The 16561-nt window shown below is 47.8% G+C and overlaps 1 pseudogene; it reads left to right on the top strand.

Annotated features, from left to right (window-relative positions):
• Positions 1-2053: 2053 nt before the first annotated feature.
• Positions 2054-13117, top strand: LOC118662098 (annotated as a pseudogene).
• The last annotated feature ends 3444 nt before the right edge of the window (positions 13118-16561 follow it).

Raw genomic sequence — 16561 nt, 5'->3', positions numbered from 1 at the left:
TCATTTACTGATTCAACTTAGGCTCCATGGCCCATGCTTTTAATAACATGTTGCCTGTATCCTACGATGCCTTGCCCATCTGCTGCTTTTGTTTATACCATCCAGATAAGACCCAAGTCTGGGAAAACCCAACTGGATACCATCTCCATGCCTCTCTCCAACCAGGGCATCTCAGATGCATTACACCTGCTTGACCCTCAAATTCAAGTGAGTCCACAACTCTGCCAAACAAATCTACCACATCATCTTTGTCACTCCATAGTAATATGTTCCAAACTTAATCTGCTTTTCTTAAGTTTCTGCCCCTGATACCCAAATTCTTCTCTCTCATTAAATGATCTTCACAGAGAAAGAAGATGATATCAGACAGAAAATTCCCACAACTAAACACACAAACCTTCCTGAGAGGGAACCCATTTTGTCCTCCTTCACTCCAACAAAGCAGAGGAGCTGACACAACTCTCTCTCCATCTGATCTTTGGATCCTATTGCCACCTTTTACCTTCAGAATCTTTAACCATCATTTATACTTTTACTTCCAATATTTTACAGCCTTTCTTCAACGGACCCTTCTTTGCTTTTAAACATTTGCTCACCATCAGCACGAGTCCAGTTCCAGACACTGCAAATAGCCCTCCTGTTCTGTATAGTCAAATTTAAGGAAGAGTTGTTTACTCTCACTGTTGCATTTCTTTGTCTCCCGCACACTCCACAACCCACTCTGATCTGGATCTGATGCCATCATTCCACTGAAATAGCCCTTGCTCCTGCCTCCACTGAAGTCCATGCAGCCATGTTCAGTGGACACTTTCTGGGCTTGGTCTTTATTGACCTTTCAATAGCATTTGATTCTGTTGACCTTTCTCTTTCTTGCACCACTTTTCTGTGGGCCCTCATGACCTAGCACACCATTGGTCTAATGCAGCCATCGGCAAACTACGGCCCGCGGGCCGGATCCGGCCCATTTGAAATGAATAAAACTATTGAAAAAAAAGATTGTACCCTTTTATGTAATGATGTTTACTTTGAATTTATATTAGTTCACACAAACACTCCATCCATGCTTTTGTTCCTGCCCTCCGGTACAGTTTAAGAACCCATTGTGGCCCTCGAGTCAAAAAGTTTGCCCACCCCTGGTCTAATGTCTCCTCCGCTAGCCATACCATCTTCATCTCTTGTTCAGGTTTACCCTCTTGCTCTCGCCCATAAATAGTGAAGTTTCTCAAGACCTAGTCCCAAGCATTTCTCCTTTTCTCAGTTATCACTGTCTTTTATGTCCACACCCTCAGTTACCAGCAAAACAAAGATGATTGCATATTTATAAAACCAGTCCAGACTTTCATCTGAGTTCTGGGTCTTTATGAAAAAGTTCCTAATTAACACCTCCCCTTAGATCAGTGGTTCTCAACCTTCCTAATGCCCTTTAATACAGTTCCTCATGTTGTAGTGACCCCCAACCATAAAATTCTTTTCGTTGCTACTTCATAACTGTATTTTTGCTACTGTTATGAATCATAATGTGAATATCTGATATGCAGGATGTCTTTTCATTGTTACAAAGTGAACATAATTAAAGCATAGTGATTAATCACAAAAACAATATGTAATTATATGTGTGTTTTCTGAGGTCTTAGGCGACCCCTATGAAAGGGTCGTTCGACCCCCAAAGGGTCGCCACCCACAGGTTGGGAACTGCTGCCTTAGATGTTCCCAAATCATCTCACTGTCAGAATCTAAAACCTAACTTTTGTTCTTTCCCTCCATCCCCCCACCCTGACCTCTTTCAAGAATTATATCTCAGTCAATAGCATCATTAACCACACTGTTGCTCAAGCCAGAAACATTGGTATCCTGCTGACATCCCCTCTCCCTCACTCACCCTCTACACTAATAAAAGACATACATGCAGATTCTCAGTCCTGGCGCGTTCGGAGGAGGAGCGGGAGAGGAAGGCGCTGTTGGGACATCGCGGGCGAATGGCTGCTTGCTCCGCCCCGAGGCCCCACAGAAGGCGTGACTCGGCGGCTGGGCGCGGGGGAACCGCAGTGAAGCCATGGGTGCTGGGAGCTCCACTGAGCAGCGGAGCCCGGAGCAGCCGGAGGCGGGGAGCGGGGCGCCGGCCGAGCCCGAGCCCAGCGGCGGCAGCCGGGTGGCGGAGGCAGCCCCCGGAGCTCCGGGGGACCCGGACATCGCGGCCGCGGACCTGGCCACCAAGGTACGGGAGTGCCCGGCCACCGCCGCGGGGAGGCAGAGGAGGTAGGGGGGATCCCTCTGACTTCTGCCTGCGAGAACTTCCCGGCCTGTCCAGCCCATCTGCGAACTCGGGCGCTTGAACCCCTCTTTCCAGGGTGGTGGTGGGGTTTTTTGCGCCGCTGATCAGCAGCGCGCGGCCGGGGCTCGCACCTTTGTCGCGGGTCTCCACGCGGGCGACTGCGCCATCCGCAGTCAGAATCCCAGAGCCTTTCTCCACACCCTTCCGGGGCTAGCGACCCAGCCCGAGCCGCTGGGCTGCGCGGGGAGTCCGTGGGGAACTGACCCCCGGGGCCCAGAGTCTTGAGCCCCGGGTCCTGCCTCTCCCAGATGCGGAGGGTCAGCTGCTGGGCCAGGGCCCGTGTTGCCGCCCTGCGAACAGGCCACCCCTGGGTCCCAGGCCGCCTGCCTACCGTCCTTGTTGCCAGCTGTGCCTGGAGCCACCTGGGCTTCGTACCCAGTCCTCCTGTGACAGAGGCTGGAGCAGACAATGCCTTCCCGATGCAGAGAAAGCCTGGGCTGTAGCTCGCTCGGAGCCAAAGAAAACCTGGGCAGATGCTGTGTTTCCAAAAGGAATGACAGGTTTTGAACAATGAGGCAGCGTCTTCCCTTTCGCTCAGTGCATTGCCTGTGGTCTCAGTTCGATAAACAGATCCCGGAGGAGTAGTTAGAAGTTTTCAAAGGATGCGGTCTGTGCTCTTGTCTATGAAGGCATCCGTGGACCTGCTAGGTAGACATTTGCATTGGATGGTCTTCGGTCTCCAAGGCTGAAATAGATATTCTTGGCCAAGTTTCTATTCCATCCCATCATTGGATTTTAGACATATTTTCCGGTATGTGCGTTCCTTGACAAAGCTTCGCCCAGCCTGTTTTGTGATGATTCCCTCATAGGAAGTTGTGGTCAAAAACAAACAAATCATGTGTCGAATTTGAGGATGCAGATTACATGAGGACCTTTGGGAGTTATCTGGGCAGGGGTATTGATGTTTGATACATGTTTAATGCATACACAGGTAAATATGTTTGATAAATGTTGTTATAGGGAAAAAGAAGCTGAAATCTAGATAAATGTCACAGAACTATGGCCTCATTGTCTTGACCTCTTCAGATGCCCCAGTCTACCTTGGGCTGGGACAGCTGTTAACCAGATTACCTTCAGTCTTTAACTTACAAATCCTTGTAAAACCCATGGTCCCTGTAGTTGGAGATACTAACAGGTACTAACCGCCTGGTATAGCTAGATTTTGTAAGGTGCCCATGCCTTGGCCTAAGGACTGGACTGTCCCTTTGAGATCTGAGTCACATTTTAATACTTACTGTACATCACTTTTTAATGCCAACTACTGCCAAACGGTTGCATAGCCCGGATTTAGAGTCCAGTAACAAATGTAATGTTAATGTGCCATTGCTAAAGCTTTTAGTCAGGTTCATTTTTTCCGTGGCTTTTACTGCTCCTCAGGCTCTCCTGTTAACAGTTCACACTGAAATGCGGTACTTACTCCCTTCCCAGTAAATTCTAATTTGTTCATGTAAAAATATTCCTTCCATTTTCTGATTCCCTTCTCTTTATATCTTTTTTTTCCTCAGAATCTTAGTCTACTCCCTCTTTCCTGGGCACCACCATCTTGAAACAGCCAAACCCTGTCCTTTAAAAAAAATGACTTAAATGACATCCAGAATTCACTGACCTTTTTGGCCTTCTGCCCAGTTATCAATTTGGAGGCAATCAATACACTTACATGTATCCTTGGAAAACGTGTAGTTTTTCCTTTCAATGAGCAAAGTGTATTTCTCAGGTTTTGAAGACCGAAGTCTTTTCTAAAGAACTCTGATTAACAGTGACGCAGCACGCGGCTCTTGCCTCCCCTCTTCACCCTGTTAAGCTCCAGTTCCTGACCTCTGAGTAATTCCATCTGCCATTCTAGGCTCTCAGTGTGCCATGGACCCTTCTTCTAGCAGTTTCCACATCTGTGGGTTTAGTGACTTGACTAATGTTTTGGTTTTTTGGGGTGTTTTTGTTTTGTTTGGTTTGGTTTTTGTGAAGCTATTCTGAATGTTCCACATGGGCAGGAACCATGCCTGTTGTTTATAACAGGTGTTCCCCCCAGGTGTTGCCTGCTGTCTGGCACGTAGTGGGCTCTCAGGAAGGGATGGTACTGGTTCCCTGGTTTTGATGAGAGACGATCAAGTTGGGCAATACCTGGCCCGTCTAATTTTTCAACAATTTAACCTTTGACTTTCTCATCATGACCCATCTCATGTATCAGACAGTGATTACGTCAAGTCATTCTGTTTGGTTATTAATAGATCTAATGGATATTTTGGCAAAAATTCAGATTTGGGGACTTTGGTTTCTATTTCTCTTGAAAGAGTAGCATGGTAGGCAATTTTGAATTGCCTTTGATATCAGATAGACCAATATATTGGCCACAAATATGCAGGTGGCTCAAATGAGATCACTTCAGTGCATTGAATAGTTATGAATTACATCTTGAGCTTTCTTGTATGGGTCTGTGGACATTTGGGCAGGTTTAGACAAATACATCCTTCCCTTCCCACCAGTAGAATGTTGATTAACTAGAGGCTGTTAGCAGATTTTTCCCCCCATGTAAAATGATAATCGTATCATATGCACGTTGCCTATTTAGCAATCCAGTTTACTTTCCTTTTTTCTGCTAATTGCAGTTACCAGTTGCTCCCTGAGTAAGTGCTCACACATAAAAAGATGTTACATTCATTGAGTTGTTACTCCTATCAGGTCAAGCTTGATTACTCAAGCTTAACATTTAGATGCACTGAGGCAGAAGTCTTGGTTTTGTCTGTGGTATTTTTCAATAAATGGAAGAAATCTTATCTTCTAGTCCATTTTTTACAGTCTTTATATGTAAATTCTGAGTGAAAATGGCTTGATCAATCATTTTCCAGGTTTAATTTTGAGACTTGGCTATTTTGGCTACTACAGGGGCAGGAATATTAGACTGTGAAACACAAGGGGTAAATAAAACCTCATATTAATCCTCAATTGTCTGTTTTAAAAATTTGTCTTCAAAGAATGTTTTAAATCCGGTGGCAATATAGGGTGGAGTATATGGCACATAAATGACAAATTTACTTCCAGGACTCTGGCAAATCTTGATTCTGGAGCCAAGCTCCAGGCTAAGTCTGGACAGTCACCATCCTCTGCATTAGCCTTTCTGTGTTTTCTGCTTAATCAGTGACTTCAGAAGTAGAAATGGAACACTGATCAGTTGCCACAGTGAGAGACCAGTGACCCTGGGAGGTGGGAAGATAGGGACTCCTCCGTCAGTCCCTCAAGTTGTGGTTCCATTTGATTACAAGAGCTGAATCACCAAAACATGAACTTGTACTCAATTAGAAGGATCCATTATCTGATGAGTAGATTGAAGGATGTCTTTGCCTTTTGTGCATTAAAACAGACCATTGAGTTGACTGAGTGCATTTCGTAAGTCCTCTTCCAGCCTCAGGGGGTGTTATGCTTTCTCTCACTTGCCCTCTGTTTTACAAAATGGGGAAGGAGACTGAAGTTGGCCTTGATGGGATTAGGTCACCAGTTTTACACTTAAAGGGCTGGAATTTAAGATGACTAGGCAAGAATTATATGTTTGTGAGTAGAGTGGTGTTTCTTTTTCGTTTTCTTTTACAAACCCTTGTGTCGAGAGTGGTATTTTTATGTGTGTGGCTACCCTGTCTTGTGGATTTTCACCAGATTCTAAAAGGTGCTACTATCTGATTGGAACACAGCCCTGAAATTGGAGTTGTGATGTGAGGATGGTCATTTAGGATAGCCATAGCCTGTGGGGTCTGCAGGCCTTGCCCTTGAGTCTATTGCAGCTATTTAGGCTGGTGGATGTATGTGATCAGTGGAGATTTCCACTTGAAATACCTCACTCTATGAATGAAGCACAGACCTAAATGTGAATCCCTTTGCATTCATTTGAGTTGACTAAACTCTGCACCTGGGTAGCTTTAAACTGATATTATAAGGATCATTCTAGTTTTGAATCTTACAGGATGATTAATAGAATGGAGATAAAATGTCTTATGTTAAAAGGTAAAAAAAAAAAAAAAAAAAAAGACATACATGCAAATTGACCATACCATCGCTATGCCTTAAGCCACACCCACCAGCCAATCAGAGTGACTATATGCAAATTAACCCAACCAAGATGGTGGCCGGCAGCCAAGGAGCTGGAGCAAATAGGAGGCTTGGTTGCCACAATGATTGAGGAAGCCAAGCTTCTCAGCTGCGGCTGGCTCTGAGCTCCACTCAAAGCAACAAAGCTTCAATTATAGAAGGTAAATAAATCCCAGATACCTGCTTTCAGCTGGCCATGGCCACAGAGCTGGAGCCTTGGGTTGCCCCTGGTGATGGAGGAAGCCAAGCCCTGGCTGGCTCTGAGCTCCACTCCAGGTTACAAAGTTTCAATTATAGAAGGTAAATAAATCCCAGGGGAAAAAAAAAAAAAAAGACAAAATAGAGAGGCTGGGAGCTTCCAAGGCCGGGAGGCTTGGCCAGCCTTAAAACGGCCCTCAGCCCCTCATCCAGACTGGTCAGGCACCCCAGTGGGGACCCCCACCCTGAAGGGGTGTGACCAGCTGAAAACAGCCATCAGCCCCTCACCCAGGCTGGCCAGGCACCCCAGTGGCACCCCAGTGGGGATGCCCACCCTGAAGGGCAAACCAGCCGGCCCCCACCCATGCACCAGGACTCTATCCTATATAATAAAAGGGTAATATGCAAACTGACCCTAACAGCAGAAAGACTGGGAATGACTGGTGATTATGACACACACTGACCACCAGGGGCAGACGCTCAATGCAGGAGCTGCCCCCTGGTGGTCAGTGCACTCCCACAGGGGGAGCTCTGCTCAGCCACAAGCCAGGCTGATGGTTGCAAGTACAGTGGTGGTGGTGGGAGCCTCTCCCTCCTCCTCAGCAGCACTAAGGATGTCAGACTGCAGCTTAGGCCTGATCCCTACTGGCAAGTGGACATCCCCCGAGGGCTCCTGGGCTGCCAGAGGGATGTCTGATTGCCAGCTTAGGCCCAATCCCCCAGGGAACAGGCCTAAGCCAGCAGGTGGTCATCCCCCTAGGGATCCCAGACTGTGAGAGGGCACAGGCTGAGCTGAGGGACCTCCCCCATCCCCACTAAGTGCACAAATTTTTGTGCACCAGGCCTCTAGTATTAAATATATGACCAAGCCTATTGATTTTAACCTCTTAGTAGCTCTTGAACTATCTACTTTTTCCCATCTCTTCCCTGGATGACTCCAGTATCTCTCTAGTCTGGAACTGTTCTAATTCATTTCCAAACCACAGTCAGAATGATTTTTCCCTAAATGCAAATCCCATGCTCATCCACCCTTCTCCACCTCCTGGTTGTAAGCCTATGTGAAGCATCTATGTATCTCCTCTGGGCTATAATAGCTTACTTCTCCCCAGCATTAAACACACCCATATGAACTGTAATTGTCTATTGCATCACACATACACATGCACAAATATGTGCAACACAATCACTTGTGAGCTTTTTGAGGCAAGAGACATCCATGTCTTATCTGTGTATAATAAGAAAAAGTGTGTGGAAATACACTAAAGTGAATTGGACTGACACCTTCATTTTTCACAGCGGGAATCTCAGAGGGTCTGGTGTCTTCTTAAACTTCCCTTTGCCCCCACTTACTGTTTAGTCAATATATGAGATAAAAGCTGACAATGTGTTGTCAAGCTGCTCAGTAGTTTCTAAATAGTGGCTAAATCTGCAAATCTGCTCAACAGAGACTTTGAGTGATGAAATGAGGCAGAACTCACGCCCAAGTGGGATGGGCTGAAGAAGAGGATGGAGAATACGGGTGGGTGGCCACAGGGGTGGGATGAGGAGTGGGGACCCTGCTGGACACAAGGGACGTAGGCAGGAGAGCAGGGTTGTCACTGTGCTGCCAGAACCTGTTTTCACTTGATTCTCAGTTCAGCCTCCTCTCCTCTGCTGACTGCATGAGCTCCTCCTCCAGGGATGCACACTCTTCCTTGGCAGCAGACGGCAGCAGTAACGGGCCACAGCAGTGAATAGCCACTGGCAGGTGGCATGGAGGTGGGCTCCTTCCCCTTAAAAGAAAGCTCTTCCTGGACACCAAGCAAATGAACAGAAACCATGCTGAGACATTGTTTGTCATGAGGCATAAATCTCACAGAGTGGCTTCCAATGAACAGACCAAGGGACACAGAGAAGTCCTGTCAGGTGTCACTGATGTTTCTGTCACTGAAGCATTTCCATGGAACTGGCCCTGAGCTTCTGTCTCATGATTCATGTCTAGGCCAGTGATGTCGAACCTTTTGAGCTCGGCGTTTCAGCATTTTGAAAAACCCTAACTTAATTCTGCTGCCGTGTCACATATAGACATTTTTTGATATTTGCAACCATAATAAAACAAAGACTTATATTTTTGATATTTATTTTATATATTTAAATGCCATTGAACAAAGAAAAATCAATCAAAATAATGAGTTCATGTGTCACCTCTGACATGCGTGTCATAGGTTCGCCATCACTGGTCTAGGCTCCGGGCCACATATGATGGACTCCAGAGAAGCCTCAGGCCCCTCTGTGGCTCCCACGGCATCCTGCACACACCTCTCTGTGCACTTCCACGCTGTTTTCTAAAAGCCCTCCGAATGCCTGCCTCTCCTCCCATTAATCCATGAGCTTTTCAGGTAGGTTTGCTATGTCTGTTCAGCTCTGCAATCCCCCAGAGCCCAGCAAAATGCCTGGTACTCATAGGGACACACTTTAGCAAGATCCTGGACGTGAATGTTTCCACCCACATGATCTCAGGTCAAACCTCTAAACACTATGACCCACTGTCCTCATTCATGAAATTGTGCACCTGCATTCAGTGTGAAAACAAGATTAATCTTAGCTTGGAGACATAAAGTTCCCAGCATGAGGCTGATGCAAACCAAGTACTGGCAATAATTGCACTGCACTGTTCCCCGGGGCTAACGCCCTGCCCACTCCACCTGAAACATGAGAGGAAATAAGACTGCTTTAGTTCAGAGATCGATAAAGTGCGTGATATTTATGAAGGGATGGAACCTGTGCTCCGTGAGCTTCCACCATGTGCTGGGCACTCTGCCTGGGGCGTTTCTCACCACAGCTCTGTGGCTTGGACATTATCACTCCCCTCACAGAGGCGTGAAGTGAGGCTTAGCGAGGCCGTTGTGCTTTCCAGACATCAGTGAGTGAATGGACAGTCAAGGATGCCCGATGGCTGGTGAGGTCAGCCCATGGAGGCGCCAGATCTGGAAGAATACTTTTTCCTTGGGCAGGTGTTACTATGACTCCCACAGCAATAGCCAGCCAGGGGGGTCTTTACGCTTCCTTCCATGAGGCCATTAGACAATAGAATTCATCTTGACCACATCCTGGCTGAACAGGTGGGGTGTGCTCTGTTGGGAGCACCTCCTGTTGTACTTGGATAAGGCACCTCTGATGAAATGGAGATGGAACTGGATGAAACCTGGGCACAGGCCAGATGGTTAAAAGCAGAGCCCAAGTTCCCCTCATGGTTCTTTATATCTCCCGCTGACTGCCCTCAGGGACTGCCTCCTGGTCAGGTCTGTTCTTCACGTCGGACTTGCATTCCACTTGTTCTCACAGGCACTCCTGCTGTTATAAAACTGTTTATTCGGCACAGCTCCATAGTACAAAGATGCCACTCTGGTAGTGGCTGCTTAAAGTTTTGAGATGCTTACTAAGGCCTATGAGACTTCCTGTGAAAAACCTCAAGAAACTGCGGGAGTTGTTAGTTCTTAAAGGAGCAGGAGAGTAAAGCCTCTCTGTTCTGGCCCTCTTGTCGCTCACTGTGGCCCAAGGCTTCCAGAAAAGAGAAGCTGCTTTCCTTCACACTCGGAGCATGACATCCAGGAACGGCCTGGCCTTCCTGTGATGAGGATGAACGATGTGGTGACAAACCCAAACAAGACCCTGCCAATGGAGGACCGAACATTTCATGACTCATCGGAGCTGTTGTCCACCAATGGTCAGCACTGCTTTCAAGGAAAAATCGTGCTCAGAAGGAGGGAAAGTGTAAACAATAATATAAACAGAGCCACATTAATAGAACCAGAGCTGCCGTCCCAGAGGGACTGCCTTGCGCATCTTAGGCCTCAAATCTTTGGATGTTAAAACAGGGCAAAATGTCCCTTGTACTGGGCCTAAGCAACCTGTATCATCTGTTTGCAAAGATGATAGGAAAGCTGACATAGGACAACTGGACTGATGGCTACCTGACTGAGATTTTAAAACATTGTTTACAAATAGCGTGACTGTGTTAGCATCCGACACCAACAGAAATGCCTTCTATCTATTGATGTAAGTGTTCCCTGCCCGTTGCTGTTGTCTACTGCCTGAATCAATGCTCCCAAAGATCTATTATTACCAATTTCAAATAAAGCATCTGGCCTCTAACCTTGAAAGGCCTTTTTCCTTTTTAAGTTAACATCACAAACCTGCTGTTAGCAAAGCAGACCAGGGACCTTCTCTGGAGCCCAGGCCCTCTGAGGGAGGGCGTGCGCACTGTCTTTCCTCTCGGGCAGTGGAGGCGACACAGGGCATGTTTGGGGGCACAGTCCTGGGAGCAAACTGGTGTTTTCTTCTTTATCCTCCACCAGAAGCAGGTCCATAGGACGAGTACTCATATTTAGAAAATAAAGATTTTGTGCGCTTTCATGTTGGCCACACTGTGCATTTTGTCAGCACAGGTAAAGAAGACAAAAGGTGAAAGAAGGGACAAAAAGGTAGACGTGAGAGGCTTCACGTCAGAAAAACGGCTGATAAACGCCACACGTAGCTCCGAATCCCCCAGTTGGTTTGCACTTCACTGGCTTTGGAGGGGAAAGTGGTTTTGCCATGTGACGGGTTAACCCCGATTAGGAAGGAATTCTAGGCCAGTTATTTCTCTTTTATAAGGACAAAATAGGAAGAAGAAAAAGTGTCAGCCCCCCCCTCCCCCACCCCCGCGTGTGTGGCCACCTCCTCTTCCCCATAGCTAACTCGTTTTCTCGATAAAGTCGTCCAGACCTGTGGCTCTAAGAACCATCCACATCGAGTGGCTCCCCAGTGCAGCTCTCCACCCCCTCACCTCACCTGTCATCCCCGCTGCGTTCCCCTCATCCCAGTCAGCAGTTTCTCTGGCTAAAACTCTGAGAGATACCCTGACTCCTCTCTCTCTCTCTCTCTCTCTCTCTCTCTCTCTCTCTCAACCCACATCCAATTTATAAACAATCCTGTAGGTTCAGAATACATCCAGGATCTGACCATTTTCATCTCCTCCTGTCACCATTCTAACTTGCCTCCCTCTCTCACCTGGCTGCCCGGCGACCTGACAGCTCTCCTCACTTTTATTCTTGTCCCCCGTGATCCACTATCTGCAAAGCAGTAACACTGGTCCTTTGAAAACATCAATCAAATCATGTCACTCCTCTACTCAAAGGCTGATGGCTCCCCAGCTCACAGAGCATGATACCTGAACTCTCGCTGGCAGCTCCTATGTGGCTCAGACATGGCGACCTCCTTGCTGGCTGCCTGGGAATGCCACCTCATCCCACCCAGACCTTTGCGCTGCAGTCCCTTCTGACTGGTCCTACTGCAGACCTTCACAGGACCATCACCTTCACTTCGCTCAGTTCTCAGCCCCAAGCCTGCCTCCTCAGAGGCCCTTCCTGGACCACCCATCCACAGTGGTACCTTCACCAGACCTTCATCCTTACTGTGCTTGGTTTTTCTTCATAACATCACAACTACCTAGCTTTGTATTTTATTTGCTGCCTATTTATCACCTGCCTGTTCTCACCAGAACGTGAACTTTGGGAAGGCAAGGACTTGTCCATGTTCTATCCCCAGTGCCTAGAAGAACACTTGGCACACAGGCAACCAATAGCTATTTGTTAAACAATCGAATGAGAGCGTAGCGCAAGTTTCCTACAAGTGTGCATGGGCCTCAGGTGGGGCTCAGGGTTTCAGAGGCTTGAATATTTTGGGGCTTTTTTGGCTTTTTGAACCTCAGAGCCACAGAGATCCTTTTTTGGAGGGATGACTCGAGATGAAGATAAGGATGATGAAGAAGAGGAAGGGGCCACGTGGGACCCTGGGAGCTTGAGGTTTGAGGACCCCCAGCCCCCTGAGGAATTTGGCTTCAGCTTCAGCTTCAGCTCTGCAGGGGGATGCGTTTCCAGGATAGCTTCAGCTTTGATGACCTGGTGCGGGATTTTAGTAACATCTTCAGCGAGCGGGGACCTGGACCTCGCCTCCCCACCCTCCTGAACTTCCAGGTACTGAGTCAGACACACCGAGTGAGAGATTGCAGGCGGGACAGACGCTTCGGGACTCAGTGCTTACGTATCCAGAGAGTCACCAACACAGGATCTTTGGGGTCTTGGAGAGTGATGCAAGAACTGACTCTCCAAAGCCAGCGGCAGGCTGGGCTCCCAGAGACCTTTTCGTAGGTTTGATGACGTGTGGCCTGTGACACCCCCCCACCCCTTCTAGAGCCAAAGAGGACAAGAATCTTGATTCCCAGGTTTCCCTGGAGGGCCTTGCCCCAGTTCTGCAGCCCCAGCCCAAATCCTATTTCAAGAGTGTTTGTGTGACCACGATCACTAGGCCAGATGGGACAGCAGAGGAACACTGGACTGTGGTGGACAGTGAGGGCTGAACAGAAAGCCCAGTAACCCATCAAGAAGCAGATGGCAGTCCCAGCGATAATCCTGAATCACCATCCCCTCCAGCCCTGGATGATGCCTGTTCATCCTGGATTTATTCCTAGGCCGTTGGTCCTGGTCCCAGTAGCCTTGTTAACCCTCAGAGGCTTTCAGGTTCTTCCCACCCCCGACCCTTTTCTCACCATCAATGGGCTTCGCTTCTCCTCTTGCAGCCTCAGGGCCTTGGGTGTGTGGAACAGTGAATTAGGGGTATGTCAGTGTGTCATTCACACAAACTGAATAGTAAAACCCTTATTTATGCTAAAAAAAAAAAAATGAATGAATTCATCAAATTGAAACACAGGCAACTCCTTTGAGACTTTTGGTCATAGGAGACGGTAAGTTAAAGGCTGTAATTTTTGCCCAGGCAGCATGGCTCAGTGGTTGAGCATTGGCCTATGAACCAGGAGATCACCATTCAATTCCCAGTCAGGGCACATGCCAGGGTAAGGCTCAATCCCCAGTGGGAGACATGCAGGCGGCAGCTGATCAAGGATTCTCTCTTATCATTGATGTTTCTATCTCCCTCCCCCTGAAATCAATAAAAAAATATGTATTTTTAAAAGGCTGTAATTTTTATTCAAACATTTATCATTTTTTTTAATATATTTTACTGATTTTTTTACAGAGAGGAAGGGAGAGAGATAGATAGTCAGAAACATCGATGAGAGAGAAACATCGATCAGCTGCCTCCTGCACATCTCCTACTGGGGATGTGCCTGCAACCCAGGTACATGCCCTTGACCGGAATCGAACCTGGGACCTTTCGGTCTGCAGGCCGACCCTCTATCCACCGAGCTAAACTGGTTTCGGCTATCATTTATTTGGAAAGTCAAACCCTATGCAGCTTGACTCACCTATAAAATTATTGAGTATTCATTCTTTCAATAAATTTCCTTTGAGTGACTATTGTATGCAAGCATTTCCATCCTAGAAGATCATTTATTGAGGATGGAGGGAAACAGTACAGAGAGAAATGAGTCTCAAAAAGGTCCCAGCAGACAGATGGCAGTCCAGTTATTCCTCTCAGGATCAAACAACAGCTAGAAGTCTGCTCATCTTTGTTGCCTGGTGACATGAATGACATGTCTGAAGGTCAAGCCATGTACCAGGGCGAAGGAGGTAACTTGGGGACTGAAAACTCTGACAGCATCTTCTCTTATGCATGGCTACCCTGCTGTCTCAGCTGGAGCAACAGCGCAGCCTGAAGCCACCGAACGGGTTAAGTCCCGTGTAATCCATGGTCTTGGGACCTAAAATTCTGCCCCAGCATGGCACATTCACATGCATGCTGAAAGCTCCCACATAGCCCCCTGGTCCGGACCACAGCCATGAGCTCCGACTCCAGGTGTCTGACTCCATCCCCAACATGTGCCCTGGGCTCTAGCGGGCAGGCCCCAGGTGCACACGCAGCTTGCTTCTCTCGCCAGCTCCTCACCTAGCTTGCCCGCAGCCCAGTTGCTGAAGCCAAGAAGCCCTGTCACTCTGCATCTTCCCTCCCTTCACACCCAATCCGGCAGCGAGTCCCTGTGCTCTTCGTTAGAAACATGCCCAGATGGCGCCCCCCTCGCCCTCATCCCAGCAGCTTCCTCCTGCACACATGTCCTCAGACTCCGCCGCAGCTTCTCAGGGGCTCTCTCTGCCCTGACCTTTGCCCCTAATTAACTCTGCTCACAGCATTTGGATTTAAACATATATTGGCACATGCTTCATCTCCTGACAGGTCCCCTGATGGCTCCCCTATAGAACCAGGAGCAAACTCAAACTTCCTGCCATGACTGACAAGGCCTACAGGCCCACCCCACGCTGTCTGGGATCATCACCCATTAATCTCTCCCTGACTGTTCAGCCTCCTGGCTGTTTTGTGAACATACTAAGCTCATTTCTTCTTCAGGGTTTTTGTTCTTGTCATTCCCCTGCCTAGAAAAACTCTCTCTGTTCACGCAAATGCTACCTCATCCAAGAGACTTCTCCAACCTTCCTATGTAACATACATGGTCACTCTGGGCGCTAGCCTGGTTCCTCTTACCTTTGAAACAACTGCCTGACATGACAAGGTATCTTGTTTGTCTCCCTGGTGGGATGTGAGCTCCATGAGGACCGGCTGTTACTGGCTGCATCTCCAGTGTCTAGGGAAATGCCTGATGTATAGTAGTATTCATGAATGAATGAATGAATGAATGGGACATGTAATCAGAAAGAGACTGTGTAACCCACATATAAATAAAAGTGTAAATGTGCCCCACTCTCAGCAACCTCACTCACCAAATCTAGAGTCGCCCAGAATGGTTAAAACCCTGGTCCCTCCCACTGGGAGCTAAGAATACCTTCTTTACTCTCCTGGGACAGATCTATGCTACGATGACACCCTAGAAATAATGCCGATTTATCTGCCAGGGAGCCACCCAGAACCAAAGACCAGGGTGCATGACACACCATCGCTTCTGCTGTAAGTGACACGTTGATCTCAGACTTCGCCTCTGCTCATGTTCTTGCTGTCAGCCACCCTGAAGTCTTGAAAAGAGTAGACAGGACGGGCCTGTGTTTCCTTTTGAGAGTTATAAACAGGCAATGTTTCTCAGTGCTACTGAACTCAAGCTGAAAAGACTCCATCCCTGACCATCAGCTTCTAACAAGGTTATTCTTCCTCATCCACAAACTATAGGTTCAAAAAGACTTCCTCCCTGCCCATGTGACTCAGCTGGCTGGGTGTTGTCCTGTGCACCAAAAGGTCACAGGTTCGATTCCAATCAGGACATGTGCGAGGGTTGCGGGCTCCATCCCCAGTGTGGGGCGTGCAGGACGAAGCCGATGGATGTTTTACTCTCACGTTGATGTCTCTCTCTCTCCCTCTACCTTTCCCTTCTTCTCCCTCTAAAACTCAATAAAAATAAAAAAATATATATATATCTTTTTAAAAAAAAACCTGCCATTGAGTTGTTGTGTTAGAAGGCACATTCATATTCATTAAGTCCAGCCTCTTCCATTTCACAGATGAGGAAACCGGGGCACAAGGAAATGACTGACTTGACGTTTCATTGGAGTCAGGGCAGAGGCGATGCATTAACCTCGCTTTATACCTTTCACCAAATGCGCACTTGACAACCTACTACTCAACTTGACTCGCGCTTGTCCTGGGGAAGCTGCCCTGTTCTAAATCACATGCCGGTTCATCATCTCGAATAAGATGTCTCCACGACACCTAGGACTGAAGGCATCTCCCTGAACAGGACCCCTCAGCTCCCCCGCACAGGGCGGGCACCCCTCACACAAACCGCTGCTGGAGCTGCCTCCCCCGCAGAGTCCGCTTTGCCTCCTGGAAACTTTGATGCCTTGGTCCCAGGTGTGCCGTCCTGGAGGCAGATGTCACAGTGGTTAACGATAGGTGCTTGCTGAGCAGATGAGCCTGTTTCACATCCTGTTCTAGTTGTGTGAGCGGAGGGACTTTTTTTACGATCGTTGCAAGATACAGAACAGTCTAGATCATGGGTTCTCAACCTGTGGGTCGCGACCCCTTTGGTGGTCGAACGAC

The sequence above is a fragment of the Myotis myotis genome, unplaced genomic scaffold, assembly GCF_014108235.1.
Source record: "Myotis myotis isolate mMyoMyo1 unplaced genomic scaffold, mMyoMyo1.p scaffold_m19_p_8, whole genome shotgun sequence".
Lineage (NCBI taxonomy): Eukaryota > Metazoa > Chordata > Mammalia > Chiroptera > Vespertilionidae > Myotis > Myotis myotis.
This window is presented reverse-complemented; position numbering and strand designations above follow the sequence as displayed.